The sequence below is a fragment of the Eschrichtius robustus genome, chromosome 5 (assembly GCF_028021215.1).
Source record: "Eschrichtius robustus isolate mEscRob2 chromosome 5, mEscRob2.pri, whole genome shotgun sequence".
NCBI lineage: Eukaryota > Metazoa > Chordata > Mammalia > Artiodactyla > Eschrichtiidae > Eschrichtius > Eschrichtius robustus.
In genome coordinates this window covers 53,803,111-53,824,250 of record NC_090828.1, presented here as the reverse complement: position 1 = coordinate 53,824,250, position 21,140 = coordinate 53,803,111, and the positions used below count along the sequence as shown (strand labels likewise).

Genomic DNA, 21,140 nt, shown 5'->3' with positions numbered 1-21,140 from the left:
TGAAATGCAATGCTTTCTCAATCATTTCAGTATAACACATCTATCATTGTCCCTTAGGTGTCCTCAACCCATGCTGGAGGAACTTGTGGAAGCATACTGTCCTAAAATTGTTAAAAGAAGTCAAAGAAGGACTTCCCTGGTGGCGCAGTGGTTAAGAATCTGCCTGCCAGTGCAGGGGACACGGGTTCGAGCCCTGGTCCAGGAAGATCCCACATGCCTGGTAGCAACTAAGCCCGTGTGCCACAACTACTGAGCCTGTGCTCTAGAGCCCGTGAGCCACAACTACTGAAGCCTGTGCACCTAGAGCCCGTGTTCTGCAACAAGAGAAGCCACTGCAATGAGAAGCCCACGCACCACAACAAAGAGTAGCCCCCACTCGCCACAACTAGAGAAAGCCCACGCGCAGTAACGAAGACCTACTGCAGCCAAAAATAAATTTAAAAAAAAGTCAAATAAGTGGATTTCCTTTAGTTTGCTCTTCTGCATTCTAAATAGTAACCGTAGGTGTGGGAAACTCCAAACATTATAACAGAGTTAAAAACAAACTTCAGCTGCCCAGTGGGGAAAATGGAATATTAAATAGTATTCAAAATAAAAGCTAGTTTAAATCTGTTCTTAATACAAAAAGGTGATGGTATCCTTGGGAAAAACAAATAGGACCCAAGCCCCTGACCCTTCCAAATAGTGATTTTCCTGTTCAGGGAACAGATAGGAGTAACAGATGCGCCACAGTTCTTTGTTTTTTGTTTTTTTGGCCGCACAGCATGGCTTGCGGGATCTTAGTTTCCCGACCAGGGATTGAACCCACGCCCTCCACAGTGAAAGTGCAGAGTCCTAATCACTGGACCGCCAGGGAATTCCCTGGCCACAGTTCTTAAGCATTAATGACAAAATTGCTATGGCTTTTCCCTATCTGTACTGAAGGAAAACTCCATTGTTTAAGAAAACTGCTTCCTTATTTTTTCTTGCTGTTTTTTTTGGATATATACATATTAGTGAGAAATTTGCCCCATGATATGCCACATAAGAAAAAAGTGATACTGTAATTTGAATTCAGCACAGGTTCACAATTCCAAGAAAATAAAAGGGCCAAAACTTTTTAGGAAAAGTCACCAGGGTGACAATCCCTTATCTGCAATTCTGAAATCTGAAAAGCCTTGAAATTCAGATTTTTCTTTAGCTTGTGGCAAACTCATTTGGCAGCAAAATTTGACATGCACTAACTTGAGACTTAATGTGATTCTTCACTTGATGCACTGTGGAAATATTACATGTATTTGATTAGAGGATGTTGCCCTGGATCCCCAAAGGGGAAATACTTAATAAATATATCTGCACTGTATTTCTTCTCTAAAATCTGAACAAAATTCTGAATGTCAAATCAGAATTACAAATAAAGAACTGCAGACCTGTCCTCCCTGTTTGATTCCTGGTACACCACTGTACATCAGGTGTGCGCTCTGATACATAACCGTTTGAATAACTGAAGGTTACCCTGTTGAAGTACAGGGTTAAAAACTGTGCAGACAGTATTGGATATTGTTTGCGTTCTTAAGTGATGAGGAATAAACAATATAAAAACCTTTGACTGGTCTCTGACCCTATGTAGGGGAGACAGGACCAACTGGGGGACATCTTAAGACAGTAAGACTCAGATGAGTAAAAAAATGACAAAAATCTAAAAGTTCTTATCATTTTAAGGAATCGGTGATACCAATATTCATACCGAAAATTACTCACTATAAACTGGGAGGAGGTATTAACCCCCCATTCATTTCATACACGATGAAACCAGTCCAAATTAGTCTGTGTTTAAGTTACCAAAGGAATTAGTGGTATGATCATTTGGATATGCTACTTAAACATTTTTTAAGTAGCATTCTTTTGTTGGTACATAGGAAGATCCATACTGTAATGTGCTCCTTTTCACCAGAATGCAGGCTCTATGAGAGCAGGGAAGTTGTCAATTTTTGTTTGTTTCCAAATTTCTATCAGCTATTTCTGGATTTATAGTATTCATTTCCACATGAGTTGGTTTTAAAGAAAAATTCTATATGTTGAACTTCTTGACTGATTCATTTAAATATACATTATGTCATTTATGGGGCAAATTCCCTGGATCCTACCCCCTTTCTACTTCCAGTATCTTTCTCTACACAACCAGGTTTTCTTTGGTAGATGAGTCCACACTGGCTGCTGCTAATTCTTAATCTCCCATTAAGCCCTCTTACGCACCACAATTTGGTTTCCACTCCCACTATTACATAGTACTTGTCAAGGTTACATAATGACCTCCTTGTTGCTAAATCCAGGAGCCACTGCCTTATTTTATGACGTTGTTTCTAGCACTTAGTACTGCTAACCCCCTTCTTGAAGTTCTCACTTCTTAACTTACCGGGTGCCAAGTTCATCTGGTGTTGCTCTTGTCTCTTCTTCTGTCCACCCCTCTAACATTTTACTATCCCATAGAGTTTAATCTTTGCTCATGGATTTTTATCTGTTTTGTTCATTGCTGTAATCCCAAAATAGAAGTCTCTCAATATTTGTTAAATGAACAGATGAATAGTGCTTATCTTTTCTTTCTCCATATTCTCTCTGGAAGACCATCTCCACCCTCACATCTTCAACTCATATTCATAAGAATGACTTTATTCCAGCCCAGTCTTTTCTACAGTGTTCCAAAGCTTTATCGCCAAATGCCTACAGAAACCTCCATGTGGATGTCCCAAAGGCCCTCTGAACTAGGGGAGTCCAAACTGGAACTCATTTCCTCCTCTCCTCAAACCAGCACTTCCTCTAAGATATTACCTGTAAAGCTAGCCAAGTGACAGTTTCCTTTTCCTCACTCCCAGTCAGTCATCAAATCCCACTGATTTTGCTTTCTCAGTTAATAGGAGATAAAATCAAATCTGCCCATTCTCTCTGCCATTGTACACAGGAGAAAGTAGGGGGAAGGCTCCATTTAGGGAAGATCCCATAATAAGATAACCCTCGTTTCATTTTAGAAGAAGGCAAGTTGGTTTTGACCTCTCTAACAAAATTTCTCACAAGGTCTTCATCTCTTGGCTATAAGAACTTCCCCAACTTGCCTCTAAAAATATATGCATACTACTAACCTGTCGGGTTCCACTGCATTCTACCCATGCAGGGTAAAAAGATCCTTTAAATATCTGCAAAGCTACCCACAGAGAAACCAGGCCTTAAATTAAAAGCACATCCCACTATGATAAAAACTGTAAAAAATACAAACACATGAGGGCTAAACAATACACTACTAAATAACCAAGAGCTCACTGAAGAAATCAAAGAGGAAACCAAAAAATACCTAGGAACAAATGACAATGAAAACATGATGACCCAAAACCTATGGGATGCAGCAAAAGCAGTTCTAAGACGTAAGTTTATAGCAATACAATCCTACCTCAAGAAACAAGAAACATCTCAAATAAACAACCTAACCTTACACCTAAAGCAATTAGAGAAAGAAGAACAAAAAAACCCCAAAGTTAGCAGAAGGAAAGAAATCATAAAGATCAGATCAGAAATTGAAAAAGAAATGAAAGAAACAATAGCAAAGATCAATAAAACTAAAAGCTGGTTCTTTGAGAAGATAAACAAAATTGATAAACCATTAGCCAGACTCATCAAGAGAAAAAGGGAGAAGACTCATATCAACAGAATTAGAAATGAAAAAGGTGAAGTAACAACTGACACTGCAGAAATACAAAGGATCATGAGAGATTACTACAAGCAACTCTATGCCAATAAAATGGACAACCTGGAAAAAATGGAAAAATTATTAGAAAAGCACAATCTTCCGAGACTGAACCAGGAAGAAATAGAAAATATAAATAGACCAATCATAAGCACTGAAATTGAAACTGTGATTAAAAATCTTCCAACAAACAAAAGCCCAGGACCAGATGGCTTCACAAGCAAATACTATCAAACATCTAGAGAAGAGCTAACACCTATCCTTCTCAAACTCTTCCAAAATATAGCAGAAGGAGGAACATTCCCTAACTCATTCTACGAGGCCACCATCACCTTGATACCAAAACCAGACAAAGATGTCACAAAAAAAGAAAACTATAGGCCAATATCTCTGATGAACATAGATGCAAAAATCCTCAACAAAATACTAGCAAACAGAATCCAACAGCACATTAAAAGAATCATACACCATGATCAAGCGGGGTTTATCCCAGGAATGCAAGGATTCTTCAATATATGCAAATCAATCCATGTGATACACCATATTAACAAACAGCATGAGAAAAACCATATGATAATTTCAACAGATGCAGAAAAAGCTTTTGACAAAGTTCAACACCCATTTATGATAAAAACTCTCTCAGAAAGTAGGCATAGAGGGAACCTACCTCAACATAATATCAAAAACCCACAGCCAACATCATTCTCAACGGTGAAAAACTGAAACCATTTCCCCTAAGATCATGAACAAGGTTGCCCACTCTCACCACTATTATTCAACATAGTTTTGTAAGTTTTAGCCATGGCAATCAGAGAAGAAAAAGAAACAAAAGGAATCCAAATCAGAAAACAAGAAGTAAAACTGTCACTGTTTGCAGATGACATGATACCATACATAGAGAATCCTAAAGATGCTATCAGAAAACTACTAGAGCTAATCAATGAATCTGGTAAAGTAGCAGGATACAAAATTAATGCACAGAAATCTCTTGCATTCCTATACTCTAATGATGAAAAATCTGAAAGAGAAATCAAGGAAACACTCCCATTTACCACTGCAACAAAAAGAATAAAATACCTAGGAATAAACCTACCTAAGGAAACAAAAGACCCGCATGCAGAAAATTATAAGACACTGATGAAAGAAATTAAAGATGATACAAACAGATGGAGAGATATACTATGTTTTTGGACTGGAAGAATCAACTTTGTGAAAATGACTGTACTACCCAAAGCAATCTACAGATTCAGTGCAATCCCTATCAAACTACCAACGGCATTTTTCACAGAACTAGAACAAAAAAATTGCACAATTTGTATGGAAACACAAAAGACCCCGAATAGCCAAAGCAATCTTGAGAAAGAAAAACGGAACTGTAGGAATCAGGCTCCCAGACTTCAGACTATACTACAAAGCTACAGTAATCAGGATAGTATGGAACTGGCACAAAAACAGAAATATAGATCAATGGAACAGGACAGAAAGCCCAGAGATAAACCCATGCACATATGGTCACCTTATCTTTGATAAAGGAGGCAAAAGTATACAATGGAGAAAAGACAGCCTCTTCAATAAGTGGTGCTGAGAAAACTGGACAGCTACATGTAAAAGAATGAAATTAGAACACTCCTTAACACCATACACAAAAATAAACTCAAAATGGATTAAAGACCTAAATGTAAGGCCAGACACTATAAAACTCTTAGGGGAAAACATAAGCAGAACACTCTATGACATAAATCACAGCAAGATCTTTTTTGACCCACCTCCTAGAGAAATGGAAATAAAAACAAAAATAAACAAATGGACCTAATGAAACTTCAAAGCTTTTGAACAACAAAGGTAACCATAAACAAGATGAAAAGACAACCCTCAGAATGGGAGAAAATATTTGCAAATGAAGCAACTGATGAAGGATTAATCTCCAAAATATACAAGCAGCTCATGCAGCTCAATATCAAAAAAACAAACAACCCAATCCAAAAATGGGCAGAAGACCTAAATAGACATTTCTCCAAAGAAGATATACAGATTGCCAACAAACACATGAAAAGATGCTCAACCTCACCAATCATTAGAGAAATGCAAATCAAAACCACAATGAGGTATCACCTCACCCCGGTCAGAATGGCCATCATCAAAAAATCTACAAACAATAAATGCTGGAGAGGGTGTGGAGAAAAGGGAACCCTCTTGTCCTGTTGGTGGGAATGTAAATTGATACAGCCACTATGGAGAACAGTATGGAGGTTCCTTAAAAAACTAAAAATAGAACTACCATATGACCCAGCAATCCCACTACTGGGCATATACCCTAAGAAAACCATAATTCAAAAAGAGAAAAAAAAAAAAAAAAAAAGAGTCATGTACCACAATGTTCACTGCAGCTCTCTTTACAATAGCCAGGACATGGAAGGAACCTAAGTGTCCATCGACAGATGAATGGATAAAGAAGATGTGGCACATATATACAATGGAATATTACTCAGCCATCAAAAGAAATGAAATTGAGGTACTTGTAGTGAGGTGGATGGACCTAGAGTCTGTCTTACAGAGTGAAGTAAGTCAGAAAGAGAAAAACAAATACTGTAGGGTAACACATATATATAGAATCTAAAAAAAAAAAAAAAGCGTCTGATGAACCTGGGGCAGGACAGGAATAAAGACACAGACATAGAGAATGGACTTGAGGACACGGGGAAGGGGAAGGGTAAGCTGGGATGAAGTAAGAGAGTAGCACTGACATATAAACACTACCAAAGGTAAAATAGATAGCTAGTGTGAAGCAGCTGCATAGCACAGGGAGATCAGTTTGGTGCTTTTTGACCACCTAGAGGGGTGGGATAGGGAGGGTGGGAGGGAGACGCAAGCGGGAGGGGATATGGCGATATACGTATGCATATAGCTGATTCACTTTGTTATACAGCAGAAATAATACAACACTGTAAAGCAATTATACTCCAATCAAGATGTTAAAAAAGAAATGAAAAAGATCTCACTGATATATTCAATCATTCCACACTTTCTAAATTTCCTTCTAAATTTCAAAAATGAAAATTCTGTCTCAATGTATCAACAATCTATCTCCTTATATTACTCTTTGATAGAAAAGAGTTCTTGGGGTAGCAGTCCCTCTACTTGCTGAATAAAATAAACCCTAAGGGACATCGTTACTGCTACTGTACCCTCAATCACTTGTACTTAACCACACCTCCACAAGCCCACCTCGTCTCCCCTCAGTTTCCCCACACTTCACTTGGTTCACAGCTCAACTGGCTGGCAACAGAATTTAACTTTCCTCATTAACCCCAGCACCTCATTCACTGGACAAATATTACCATTATGGGTTTTACTGGTCTGCGATTAAGCTAAATTTATACCCATTTTCAAGATAACAAAGAGACAAAACCTTACATTTCAAACCTATACCACAACCCTCACCACTTTACTTAATATATATCTTATGGCAAAGAAGTAGCTCTAGTGCTTCTAATCACCCACTGAATAGCTCCTTTTTCATTTTGTCTTAAAGTTTGTATTTGTGCAGGGGAGTCTCCTTTGTGAGGTCATAAAAACTGAAAAATTTTGTACAGGACAAATGAGAAAACAGAACTAAAAAAAAAATAATAATAACGAGGCTGGTGCCATAATTGATAATTATATTAAAAAGTGGTTCACTGTGTAATGACCTATATGGGAACAGAATCTAAAAAAGAGTGGATATATGTATAACTGATTCACTTTGCTGTACAGCAGAAACAACACTGTAAATCAACTATGCTCCAATAAAAGTTAAAAAAGAAAAAGAGCTTACAAACTCCTAAAAAAAAAAAAAGTGGTTCAGAAAAGCACTTGCAGAGAAAATGAGGAAGTATAAGGTTAAGAGAAAAAGCCAGATGGTCTTTTTCTACTTTCTTACCTTACCTCTTATTCTTCGGAAACAAATTAAGAATAGAGGGTTAAAGGCAGTGTCTGTGTATAGTGAGGAGAGATATATGTTAAGCTGCACAGGAGGCATTGAGGTCTGAGAGATGAGAGTTCCTATCATCAGGCAGAGCAGAGAAGTCCAAGTGCTATAGCAAGGTTATAAACTCAATACTACTGGAAAAAAGGAAGTGGGTCTGGGGCATATAGAAAGAAATGGGTTTAGAAGCTGAATTTTGAAGGACAAGTAGGAAAGGGGGAAAAGGTCATTCCAGCAATGAGATAGCATCAGTAAGCACTCAGAGAGATGAAAGACCTTATAGAAGAACACTGGATCCTTGAAGCTCTTGGTCACTGTTATATATCCAGAACTTAGGACAGTGCCTGCTACTTAATAGGTTCCAATTCTAAAATCAAATATAAAAAGAGGTGTGTGGACTTTTGATTATTGCTCCTATTTCTTAACTCCCTATAATGATATTTAGACAACTTCTTTACCAAGGAATACCACAGCAGCCTTGTCCTACATATCAACCCCTATTTCTAGGAACCGCCAAGCTATATGTCATCAATTGTATCATGACAGTCCTATCAGGTGCCATTCCTTATCTGTCTTCATCCCACGTTAACCTGGAGAGCAGCTTGAATATACCTCCCTATTGCCGTGAAAAAAAGAAACAAGAACAAAAACAAACAAAACAAAACAAAACAAAAACAAACAGTTCTTCTGAAGGCATTGCAAGAGGAAATCTGATCCTGGAGGTGCAGTTACTTCAACTTACCAAAACAAGTCTAATTATTGAGGATGCTGCATGCTTTCAAACATTCATACCACTTTGTCTCCCCTCACCCCAAATCTGTTCATCAGCTTGCCTAATTAAGTATATGGGCCGGATATGTTCCACCAACTCTCACAGCACAGCTTTGAAAGTGGGCTTGCTGAAGATTTAATGAAAGCGCCATTCAGTAAATCACATTCTAAGTTTTAAAGAAAACTTGGATGCCGTGTCCTCCACAGAGAAGTTTATGAACTATCCCCTCGACACACAGCACTACGTTCTACTCCAGAGGCTCCTGTCCCCAGGTTTAGAATAAAGCTGTCCTGGTAAACTAATTCAGGAAAGGACTCACAGAGTAGCTTCTGAGATGGAAGTACTGAATCCATTTATGAGTCAGGATCAAAGTCAAGTTAAACATGAACCTCCACTGGGTCTCTCCCTCCCATTAGCCAAACTATTCGATAATTCCAGGAGCCCTTATGTCCCCTGGCCAAGGCAGCCCACACCATCTTTTTGGTATCTGTTCACTGGGAAAGATTTATTAACTTAGCTACAAATAGCAAAGGCTTGCTTTAATCATTGCTTCCTCTCCAGATATATTATTTCTGAAGAAAATGCTTTGAAAGTTTGTATTCTGTTGTAGGCCTTGAAATGTCTCTTCCAATGTCCACTTGGGAAATGTATATACTGAGATAAAATATTCAGGCTACAGGTTTATTACGTCTGGAAGTTTGCTAAAGCTAACATGCCAGAGGCCTTTTTGTTCCATTATCCTCCCACACTAGGATTCTCAGATTTAAACAGAGAAGTAGAGAACTGCAGCAAGAAAGCCCTCCAAGTCATTAGTGGGATCAGCTATATTACCAATAGCCACTTCTTTCTTGAACTAGCTCTAGGCCAGCCATGACTTATATCAAGTTAGGGATATACTAGGTAGTACAAGATTCAGTCCAAATACAAGTGAACCATAAACAGAAAATAATGTTCAAGTTAAGGCATGGGCATTATAAATAAACAATGTATCACTGTGTACTCTCTTAGGTGGTCTCAGATACAACAAGCTACTGCAGAACTCTTGGCAATGCACAATCATCAGGGAGGAGACTTAACCTCTAACAATTCAGCAGCTGGGAAAAAGGACAGAGCTAAGAAGACTGGTTTAGGAAAGACAGTTGAGCAATCTAGGAAGTGTCAGAACTCCAGAAGTGATTGGAACTAAGCTATGCAACATGAGGAAGGATGTGACGGCATAATAAGTAAAATACTGGCTGGCCACAGATCAAACACTTTGGAGCAAAGAAGGCAGCAAACCTGATTCTGGGGGTAGGGGTGAACCACAGCCGATACCTAGGAGATGGGCTAGAACAGTGGCTCTCAAACTAACTGGCATGAGAATCTCGGGAATGCTCTGGCAAAAAAGAGAGTGAAGGGTCCCTCATTCCCCAGCTTCTGATTCAACAGGATTGCGGTGAAGCTCAATAGTTTACATTTCTAACAAGTTCCATGGAGATATTGATGCTATTGATTCTACTGATTCAGGACACCACATTTTCAGAACCACTGGGTCAGGCAGGATATTAAAGGTTCTTGGCCTCTTAAGTCTCAGTGCCTTACATGCATTATTTTTCTTCAACTTCAAAACAACCTGTAATTTTTAGATGAGGAAGCTGAGACTAGAGATGTTAGGTAATCTGCCCCAAGTGACAGACCTTATAAGTTCTGGACCAAGACTGGAATCTTTGGTTTACTAGTCCTTCATCCAGTACCAATTCAAGTAGGCCTCCTCCTCCTACAGACACTAAACGCTTCTTGTAATCAAGATCACACTTTTAATGCCAATTCTAAATCCACTTTTCCACATTAGGATGTTAACTGAGGTGAACTGGCAATCCTAAAACAAGTTTAAATACAGATAAGGAAGAGGCAGGTTAACTGGTTTTCTGAAGCCCAAGTTTGCTTGTTTATCTATCTGCTATTCCCAGTCTGTGGAAACCTAAAAAAGCATACTCTTACCCCACTTTCAATCACTTAATTCTTGCATCTGGAATAGGCTTTCCCCATTTTTTTCGTTCTCCATTTATCTGAAAGAATTGTTTTAAGAATTAAGCGAAAAACGGTAAACTGGTGATTGCAGTTGGAGTCAGTAAAATTAACTATGATATTATATTACCGTTACGTGCAAATGTACTGTAGGATTGGAGCTCGATAGAGATGTGGAGACTGGAGACCCAAGTTTGGGAGTTATCATCTTATTGGTGATAGTTCAGGTTATGCAAGGATAAAGGATGACAGAGGAAGAACACTTGTAATGAGTAACAACAGTCCCCAGGAATAAACACTAGTAAGCGTCAGAAATTACGTGGCAAATGAATGAAAAAGAAACGACTAATGAAATTTTAAAGAATCAGTCACATTACGCCGCAAAGAGGAATGAGAGTGAAACTTCCACTATTTTTTAATTAACTACCATTCATTGATCCCGCAACCGTGGCCCGGGGCCGGGGCATAAGAAAAGGGCCTTGGGAAGCCCAAACGAGTAAGTAAATAATCCGCGCCCAAAACACACGCACACGAAAGGCGAGAGTACCAGCACTGATGCTGGATTCCACAATAAAGCCACTGCGGAGAGACAGGCCCAGGAACCTCTCGAGGAAGCTACTCTGTCCGCGCAGGCGGGACGGGAGTTCACCGCTGCCCCCTCCCCACCCCAACCGCTGGGACTCCTCGGCCCGACCGACACTCACGGCCCAACCTCGCGGGCCAGCGCGCGGCGGGAGAACCAAGTGCACCCGAGTCGCCCACGGCCGTACCAGCGAGCCCGCACCCACTCCCGGTTCCCCTTCACTTCCCACCCGGTCTGGCAACCCACCACCCCCACTTCAGTTCCCTGCCTGTAGCGAGTCTACGGAGTTCAGTAATTACCTGGCGCTCCACCGCGCCGCCATTACACCGGACGTACGTCACTTCCCCTTCCCGCCCCGGCGGTAAGAGGAAGGCGGAACGTGAAATACATAAAAACCTGACGCTAAACTGACTTTGATACGTTATCCTATTAATTTGTTTAAAATACCATCTTGTAATACCAGATACAGAGCTGTCGATCCGGCCACATTTTTCCCTTCCCAAGACGCCGACAAAAGAGAAGTTGACACAAACTACAAAATCCAGAACCTACCGCCAGTGAGGACGGAAATGACGCGAGCAATTGTAGGGTGAGAAGGCAGCAACGCACGACGGGAATTGTAGTTCTTCTGGATAAGCGCCAGAGAGTGCGTGCTGTAGGCCCGCCAGAAACCTGGTTGTGTTTAAGAGTTTTTAAAATTTACTTTAATCTGTAATTATTTCTCTGCAGTTGGCAAAAAAGTAGACCTTAGTGTAGTCACTTTTCCGTGAAAATCTTAAGGAGAGCAGACGCCTTCTTCAGACTTTTTATGATAGTTAAACCAGGAACCAAAAAAAGCAAAAATGTTACCAAAGGTTAAGTGCCTACTAAATTCCAAGATTTCCAGCCCAAGTGAATGGGAGAATATTGGACCACAGAGTGAAGTAATGAGGAGAAACTAATTCTGTAGAGAAGATGGTGCCTCTATTTTAGGTTAAGGTACCAGCTGGCGAGACATGCTGAGGAGAAGGAGATTGCCTGACCGACTTGGAAATCGCAGTCTGTACGCAAATCAGAGGTAATCAATCGAAGTATTTTCTTAAACATTACTTTTCAACAGTAACAAAACCTAAAAGTTAACTGCTTGTTACTGTTTTGAAACTATCTTTTCCTAAAACTGTATCTTTATGTTCCTCAAAACAAGTGTATAAACCAGTCCTGGTTTCTCCAAACACTGATTTATTACAATGTTAGGGTACTGCTAAACCCTTCCTAGAGGCAGAAGAGTAAAGTGATTACGGGTAAAGACACTGGAGCACAACAACTTATGTTTAAATCATGAATCTATTGATATGGACGATTGACCTTAGGCAGGTTACTTCACACTGTGTGCCCATTTCCTGATCCGTTAGATAGGACTGATAATAGTACCCACCCCACAGAATAGTTTTAAGACTGAATTAGTTTTGATACCCTTGATGCATTTGTGATAATTCCTACCATATGATAGTATTATCTATCCTTTTTCATATGTAAGATATTTGGCCATAGCTTAAGGTGCATTTTGGTGTCTTAAAATATTTAAGTGGATAGATTTTAGTTGTAATAATAGGAGATGAATCTGGCAACCATTTGTATCCATATCTGAAAAAAGCACAATACCACCTCTACATTTATCAACAGAAATAGGAAAGTTGGAGTTGAACCTAGGGGAACTGGGTGGAACTGGGAGAGACTAGGTTTGTCATTTGGGTCCTCGAGGAAGTAAACAGTGATAAAATTAAGAATGTAAAAAAAGATGAAAGGAAAAGGGAGAAAACTAGACGGGGTAGGGGTAGCTCCAGAGCAAAGATGAAGAGTCCCTCCCTGGGATACAATGGCGAGGCCTTTACAACACTGTCTTGCTCAGTCATTGGCCAGAGCCTCCCCAAGAAGCGTGTGGCCTCAACTCAAAACCTGAGGTGAACTTGAAAGTGGTAACAGTTAAAGGCTGTCACCTAACCACACTCCTTGTAACCAGGCAAAAAGCCATTTATTGAGGAGGTATCTGAGCAGCACATCTCTGTGTTTGTCCCAGCCCACCCATTGCACCAGGTAGATTCACTCTCCATACACATTCAGGGAACTGTTGTCTTCCTGTAGAGACACTTCAAAGACAGAAGTTAGTGGGACAAAATATGGTCCCCATCTTTGCAGTTGGTCTTGAGCCACAACTGAACTCATTGACTCTCTCCTCCACTATTCATCCTAAATTTTCCTCTCTCTCTCCGCTACCACTTCTGCTGGTCTCAGTAATTAAACGCGTGGTGTGAAAACCCTGATTCTTGAGCAATTTGAGCCCCTGGTAACAGTCCCCTTCTCAGGCAGGTGTTGCTGCCCTTGTCCATTTACAGTCACTATTGGAGAAGGTAGAGGTGTACAAGTGGATCACCTGAGTACCACATGTATTCCTACTTGCCTCCATCGAATAACATCAGGCCTGCCTCCTCCTGATGATCAGAATTAGCTTCCCTGACAGGGTGTTGACTCCTTGCCTACTTGTCCCTGAACTCAAGAATTCCAAAGTTCCTAGGCAGCAGATGAAGCTTAGTTCGGTGGGACCCTTCCTGTGTGCCCTAGCAAGAATATACCACCTCTGGGGACTAGAACCTCTAATTCCACAAAGTTCAGAGTTGCAGGAATGGGAAGTACTAGGTCCCTTAGTGGGTCATTGGGAATGATGGTAAATGGGGCTATTCCTGTTTTAAGCCATTGTTTATGGCCCCACCTATTGTTTCTATCTGGGATCCTGAGCCATATCAAGGTCTACTGCATCCTGGGGAACAGTACCTCATTCTTGCAGAGTATTGTCTCTTAGAAAGTACTTGAACTTCACCCTGAGCAGACCATTCCAGTGCTATACTAGGCCACCAGATTCTGGGACGTGCAGCATGTGGTGCAAACAGTGGAACCCATGGCCACAGGCCCCTTCCTGCACCTGAAAACTGTAAATCAGTTCCTGTAAACTGATTTCCCTGGTTGGATGCTATATTGTATTCCGTCCCTGTGGCTCAGGCATTGTGTAAGTCCCCAGATGGTTGTGCTAGGTGAAGATTGGTGGGCTGCAAATGCATACCCAAAATAAGTAATCTATTCCTATGCTGCACCTTCCAGGATGGAATGATCTCAATGTAGTCAACTTGCTGCCAAGGGCTACTTGATCTCCTGTAGGAGTGATGACATATTAGGAGCTCAACATTGGTCTCTCCTGCTGGCAGGTTGAATTTTCAGATGAGGCAGTAGGCAGGTCAGCTCTGGTAAGTGGGCTCCATGCTGATAGGCCCATTTCATAGACTCCATTCTTGTCACCCTGGCCATTTCATTCATGTGTCCATTATGCCAGCACTGGGGTGGCCACTAACAAAGACAGGCTAACATCAACTAGCTGAGTAGTTTTGTCTACTTGGCTGTTTAGTTCTTCTTCTATAATGTATACTTTCTGGTGGACATTGACATGCGACAAAAAGATCTTCACACTTTTTGCCCACACCAGTATTTATATCCACATATCTCTAAGCCTCTAAGACCTCCTTGTCTGCAACCTTCTAAATCTCTTTCTTTTCAGACCTCTGACCAGCCAGCCAGGCTATTTGCCACTGCCTATTAGATAATATTCGAAAGTCAGGCCACTTTTCCCTCCATACCATGTGTACCACCCGAAGCTCTGCCCATTAGGAAGATTTTCCCTCTCCTCTGTCTTCAAGGCCCTTCCTGACTAAGGCTTTAATGTAGCTGTTGTCCAGTTTAAGCCTTCATCCACATACTTAGCCAACCCACCTGTGAACTATGTTTGGCCATTTTTTCTTCCTTCAGCTTGTTGTTCAAGACCCCACCTCCTACCCCACATGGCCATCAATATGAGCTGAGAGAAGAGTATCGATACAACTGTGATGGGTGATGTCAAGGTCTGCACTATGTCTGGTCTTCTTCATGCTTTATCCCAAATATAATACTTTCATCTTGTGACTGGGCCCCCAGAATTTATGACATGGTAGGTTCAGTAAGACACGTTTCATTTTGTACCACTAAGTGTCTCGTGATCAAGCATTCCCTTTTTAGCAGTAGCATGCCAAGAGCTATTTTTCAAAAGTTGTACAACCTTGATCCAGAACTCTAGGAAGCTGAACTGTGATTCTCCTACTAAGATTTCCATAAACTCCATACTGCGTCTTTCCCCAAAACTGACAACTCTAACACCACAGGATCTGCCAGATCCTTTAGCCCAAGTATCAAGGCTGCTTGCACTATAGCTCATACCTGGTGCAGAACCCTTTCTTGTGCCAGGTTGCACCTGGTATTATAGGCCAGAAATATATTCCTAGGTCTGGAGTACGTTGTTTACAGAACCCAAAGCATCCTCTTGGCCGTGTGCTTTCTTCCTTCTTGCAGGGGATGCAAGAGGCAGCAATTTGCCTTTTACTTTGAAGAGGATGTTCTATCACTTCCCAGAACACCGCACTCTAAAACCTTTACTGAAGGGACAGGTCCCTGATCTTTTATAGGGTTCATTTCCTCCAGCATGCTATCCACCTCTTGCTCAACCTGTTTGATCAGCATGATGTCATTGTTATAATGGATCTATATGACCTGCGACAAAATTTCCAGATGATCTAGATCTCTCTGGACTGTATTATGAAAGAGGAGAGTTAACATAGCCCTGGGGCTAGAGTGTCAGTGCAAGTTGTTGTCAGTTTATTTCATGTGGACATTAACTATTTCTAATTGTCTTTCTTGACTGGGATAGAAAAGTATGCTTACTCCAAATCAGTGGCTACATACCATGTACCTGAAGTCCTATTATCCTGCTTTAGCCATGATACTATGCTTGGCATGGCAGCTGCAACTGGGGCTGCTTCTTGGTTGAACTTGCAGTAGTCTACAGTCATTCTGCTAATTCATCTGGTTTCTGCAAGTGCCAGACTGTCAAATTAAATGGAGATACGATGGGAACTATTACTCCTGTATCCTTTATCTTCACCATACCCCAGGCATTGTGCTTTAATGCTTTAGATTTGCTCTCTTGTCTGGGAGAGACAGGTTCAAAGACTTCTGCTTGACTTTCCCCCACTATGATACCTCTCACTCCACAGGCCAAGGACAATATATGGAAATGGCTCCAACTGTGAAGTATGTCAATCCCAATTATACACTTGGGACTGGGTAGAGGACTACCAAGTTAATCTGTGAATCCAGGGGACCACTGTGGGCCAGACTCTGGCCATAACTCCATTTATTACCTGGCCTCCATGTACCTCCGTTCCGATAGCAGAGCCATGATGTTGCTTCAGATCTTCAGGTATCAATGTCAGCTCTGACTTGCATCTAATAGTGCTCAAATATGTGGATACTCCCCTTTCCCTGTGTACAGTCATTCAGATAAGTACAAGTGGGTCCCTTTGGGAAAGGGTCAGGGGAATCTCTACAATATATACTTGATATGGTGTTGCAGGGTGCTTCTTCCTGAGACCCAGCTAAGTCTTCAGCCAATGGTTTGAAAACTGGTACAGGTTCAGGCACTGGGCAAGAGATTATGACTTTTTCTTGGGGCAACCACCTTCAGCCTCCTGCTCATCCATTCCTTCTTCTTTCAATCATGTATAGTGAGCAACAGTCTCATTGGCTGCCCATATATTTTGCCCCTAGTGACACCCTGTTCTGTCAGCCATCTTCACAACTCCCTCTTGGCTACTGCTCCTATATTCTGGTCACTATAATTATGACCTCCTAGCTTCTGGGGGTTAAGTGTTGCTCATCCTCTATTGCTTCAGGGCCCCATTATCCTCACTGCTACTAATAAACCAAGCTCCATGGGAGGCTCTCCCATAGTCAGCCCTTGAGGAGTCAGCATTGGATGTCTTTCTTTGTGATGCTGGTGCCCCTCTTACTAGCACATTCCTGTTGGCCTTGAGGAATGATATGTCCTCTGGGTCCTCCTGTGCAAAATAAATTTGTGGTAGGTTTTCTGGCCTCACATAATATATTTACTCCAGCATGTCCACTTTCCTGAGCTTTTTGTGTCTTCTCTCCAGGGTCAGCTATGGCAATTCAGGCATTTCATTTTTCTCGCCATGAGCCATTACTTTCTCCAGATGTCTGGGAATTACCCTACCAGCACATTCGCTCTACCTACTCAGATTCTTTCCAGAGTGTTTAATTCTATATTCCAAGAGAGTGCCCCAAAGTCAATAAACTCTCCCTATGCAGTATTATATGCCCGTGCTCTCTATCAGTGAAAAGTTTTAGCAATCACACTCCCATATTGTGCCACGTACTAATTGTTCCCCATATACCACCTGAGATGGGCTTTTCTTTGCCAGTCAGGAAGTGAGGGATCCAGTTTCAAGCTCCCAACTTATCACTTGCTTTTTTGGGTCTTTCCTGGAACCACTGTGTCAGTTGGGTCCTCTGAGAAGTGGCCTTTGAGATGGAGACAGGAGAATAAAGGTTTGTTGGGGAGTAACACCTGTGAAAGGAAAGGGCAGGAAAAAAGATTGAGCAGGAAGAGTCAACAGACCATAATGCAGATCTGACAAAGTACCTGAAAGCCCAACAGAGAGGCCCAGAGTGAGGATTAGCTCTTAGAAGAGTCTTGCATTGGATGAAAGTCTAGACCCTTGTAGCACATCTTGCTTGGTCTTTGGCTGAGGCCACCCCAAGAAGAGCATGACCTGGACTCAGAAGCTGAGGCCAAACCTGAAGGAGTTAATAGCTGGAGGCCACAAGTCCTTTCTTGAAGAAGGATCTGAACATCTGAAGGTTGCATTTCTGTATCTGCCACAATAGGTACTAGCACTAGAAATAATTAGGTTTGTTTGGTATGTTCTGTATTTCTTAATTAGCTCACTGCTATTATAAGAATTGCATTGGAGGAACTGACAAATCAGAAGAGATCTCAGCCTTCCCTGAGTTAAGTTCATATAAGAATTTCAGAGATTGTAGGTTTTAAGGGAAAGACCTGGAAATTTGCCCTCACTGTCCATAATAGGTTCTTAGTTCATGGGAAACATTGATTAAATCCTTACAAAATAGCTAATAGAGAATTTTACTGTCCTTCATTTTGATATTATTGGTACTGTACTAAACTGACCACAGCAATTCAGTCTCATTATTAAACAGGTTTCTGCTTCTCTCTGAAGCTTGCCTGAGACTCCAGTTTAGGCAACAGGCTAGTGATTGTGTCATTAACAAAAAAACTGTCTCAGAGCCCTCAAGATTGCACTAGGTACTCTGAACTATGGTTATTCCAAAGAACAGAGTCTTGGGTGCAATCTTCCAAGGTAAAATTGCTTAGGAAACTTTTAGACTGTACAGTGTACCAAGTCAGGATTCCCAGGACTCTTTTCTGTCCAAAAGCAGAAATACTTCAACAAAACTAACTACTTGATCCAAGGCCCAATGAAATACGAATTAATTTCAATGGACTTAATAAACTATTAAGGGAAATTTTAATGTGGTAATTTATTCAGAATATTTTTGGTATTATTTTAATGTTGTGTTTTTTGTAGATATATGAAAGAGCCTTTTCCTTTTCTTCTGAAGCTATTTCAAATCTTCAATTTAATAAACTCTGCCTTTGGGATCTGATTCTTACTGATACATAAACATTGAGAAACAGATATTTTCACTGAGTCTCCTTACTTTCAGAACTTTTTTTCAATAAGAATATTTTCTCCTTTTTACCAGGGTGTAATTGGACAAATCAGTGGTGCAAGAGTCACACCTGAAGTGTCACATTTGAGAATAATTCTCATTTAATTGTGTATCAACCAGGGTTAACTTTACATGTCAAGATCAGCTCATGAATGACACCAGCTGTTGACTTTAGCTGTGAAGGCCAGCCAGCTGAGTAATGACCATTGCCTTGGAGACCAGAGGACCTGGGAACATTGCACTAATCTAAGGATCCTCACTAATCCTTTTTCCTATAAAGACCAGATGCCACCTTGGAGAGGAGGTGGGGGAGGGATGGATCTGGCATGCTAAAAGATTTACCTAAATACACTACCATTACTTAGGTTTCTTTTTTTCTCTTTCTTTTTTTTTTTTAGGGACGTGGGCCATACTTACCTGCAAGGGGCTGTTTGGAAATGTGTAAGGGTGGTGAAGTTTGTCATCATGCCAGGAAAGTCTGCTTTGGCATTTTGTAGAAGAAGGAAGTAGGGATGAGGAGGGGCAGGGGTGCTAAATGTCTGCAGAGCTCTAGGAAGAACTGTCTCCCCAGCATACCACTTGAGTTATCATGAGAAACACAGAGAGGGGGTGTTTAAATCATACTATCCGTTTGGGTTTAGAGGAGTGGCTTAACAGTTTTGTTTGGTTTGGTTTCTCCACACAATCCAGTGGGGAGAGCTCTTGAGGAAGTTAGGATTAGTTTGAAGCAAATAAAGAATTACTTTTCCTTCCCGTATTTGTAATGTGATTGGTCCTGTTACAGCTATACTTAAAACAGAGTTAATCCAAATGCAAAGTAATTATAGCCATATTTTTAAAAGGTAAGAGTATAGATTCATGAAAGGAACAAAAGATATTCTTTAATTGATTTTCTTTAAGATATGATTTTGTCCAGAGTGCCTAATTCTCAGATGATCGTGTTAGTCACACTAAAAAGCCAAAGCTTTGACCCATTGTTGTGTGACTCAATTCATATCATATTCTGAAAGTTTTAACAAGCCTCTTGTGCTTATGTAACCCACATGTAATAACTTAAAAGTGCTCTTGGAACTATTTCTGACAGTTTCTACAAAAACACTTTAATTGGGGTGGCCAACAGCTTTTAACTGCCACAGGGGATGTTTTGATATGGGAAGTGGATGGGAACAAAAACCCACTAAAGAAGAGGGTTCCCTTGCCCACACCCCCCAACCTGTGTTTTTCTTTCTGATGATGTTTCCAGAAAGCTGTCCTCTTTAGACAAATGTTAAAGTTTCCAGAAGGCAAATAGTGCCTTTTTCTGTAAGTGAAAGCAGAGGCAGGAGAAAACTGTTTACAGGAGAAAGTGGAGATACAGAGGAAAATTGGTTCTAAGAGTAAAGAAGAACAAAAAGAAGCATAGAAGCAGTGAAAAAAGAGAAAGTAGAGAAACGCAGAGAAATACATGAAATGGCAATAAGAGTGGGTATTTTTGAGTCATAATCCAACAGGACTGATCGATAATGACCTTGTGGTGCAAGCGAGAGGACACAGACTCTTCTTTAGTATAAGAGAAGGAGTTGATCATGGCCTGTGCTCTGTGCTGGAATCTCAGCACTACCTGGGGGCCATTGGGAAGCAGGAAGGAGCACACTGAGCCTGGCTGCAAATGCTGGCCTCTGAGAGGGAAGCTGAGAGAACCAATCCCAAGTACCAGGGAGCAGTAGAGCATACTGGCTAAAACATGATGACCAGAGCCAGATCGTCCAAGTTTAAATTTACCAGATGTATTATTTATTGTCACATAACAAATTACTCTAAAGCTTAGTGCTTAAAAAGTACACTTATTATCTCACATTTTCTGGGAGTTAGGAATCAAGGGCAGCTTAGCCTAGTCCTGGGGTTCAGGGTCCCTCACAAGGTTTCAGTCAAGGTGCTGGTCAGGGCTTCAGTCATCTCAGAGGCCAACTGGGAGAGGATCCACTTCCATGCTCACTCACATGGCTGTTGGTGGCCTCAGGTCCTTGCTGTCCATTGGCCGGAGACATCAGTTCCTTGCCACTGATGTGGACCTCTCCATAGGGCAGCTCACAATATGGCACCTGGCTTCCATCAGAGCGAACAAGTGAGAAGGCATCAGAGAGGGCACAGTCTAATCTTGAAAGTGACATCTCATCATTTTGTCTATTCCTTTTGTTAGAATCAAGTCACTAGGATCATTCCACACTCAGGGGGAGGGGATGACCCAAGGACATGAAGACCAGGAGGTCATCTGAGAGGCTGGTTTATCATACCGCTAAGTAACCCAACCTACCTTCAGTTTCCTTTACTCTAAAATGAGGATGAATGATAACGTTTACAACATTAAACAACACAATAAAGAACATTTTTTTGGCCTACGTTGTTTGAGAATGGACAAAGATAATGTATGTAAGATGCCAAATGTGGTGCC

At 41.0% G+C, this 21,140-nt stretch overlaps 1 protein-coding gene across 2 annotated transcripts in view; it reads right to left on the bottom strand.

The window, feature by feature from the left end:
* CWC22 (CWC22 spliceosome associated protein homolog) overlaps positions 1-11,475 on the bottom strand; it is a 63,807-nt gene extending 52,332 nt beyond the window's left edge. The window contains exon 1 of one of the 2 annotated variants that reach the window (XM_068544838.1): positions 11,341-11,475. The gene's annotated coding sequence lies outside the window, so the exon portion shown is untranslated. Of the gene's footprint in view, positions 1-2,395; positions 2,415-11,340 lie in introns of those variants that run through there. The other variant, XM_068544840.1, reaches the window with a different exon arrangement.
* Between the last annotated feature and the right edge of the window lie 9,665 nt (positions 11,476-21,140).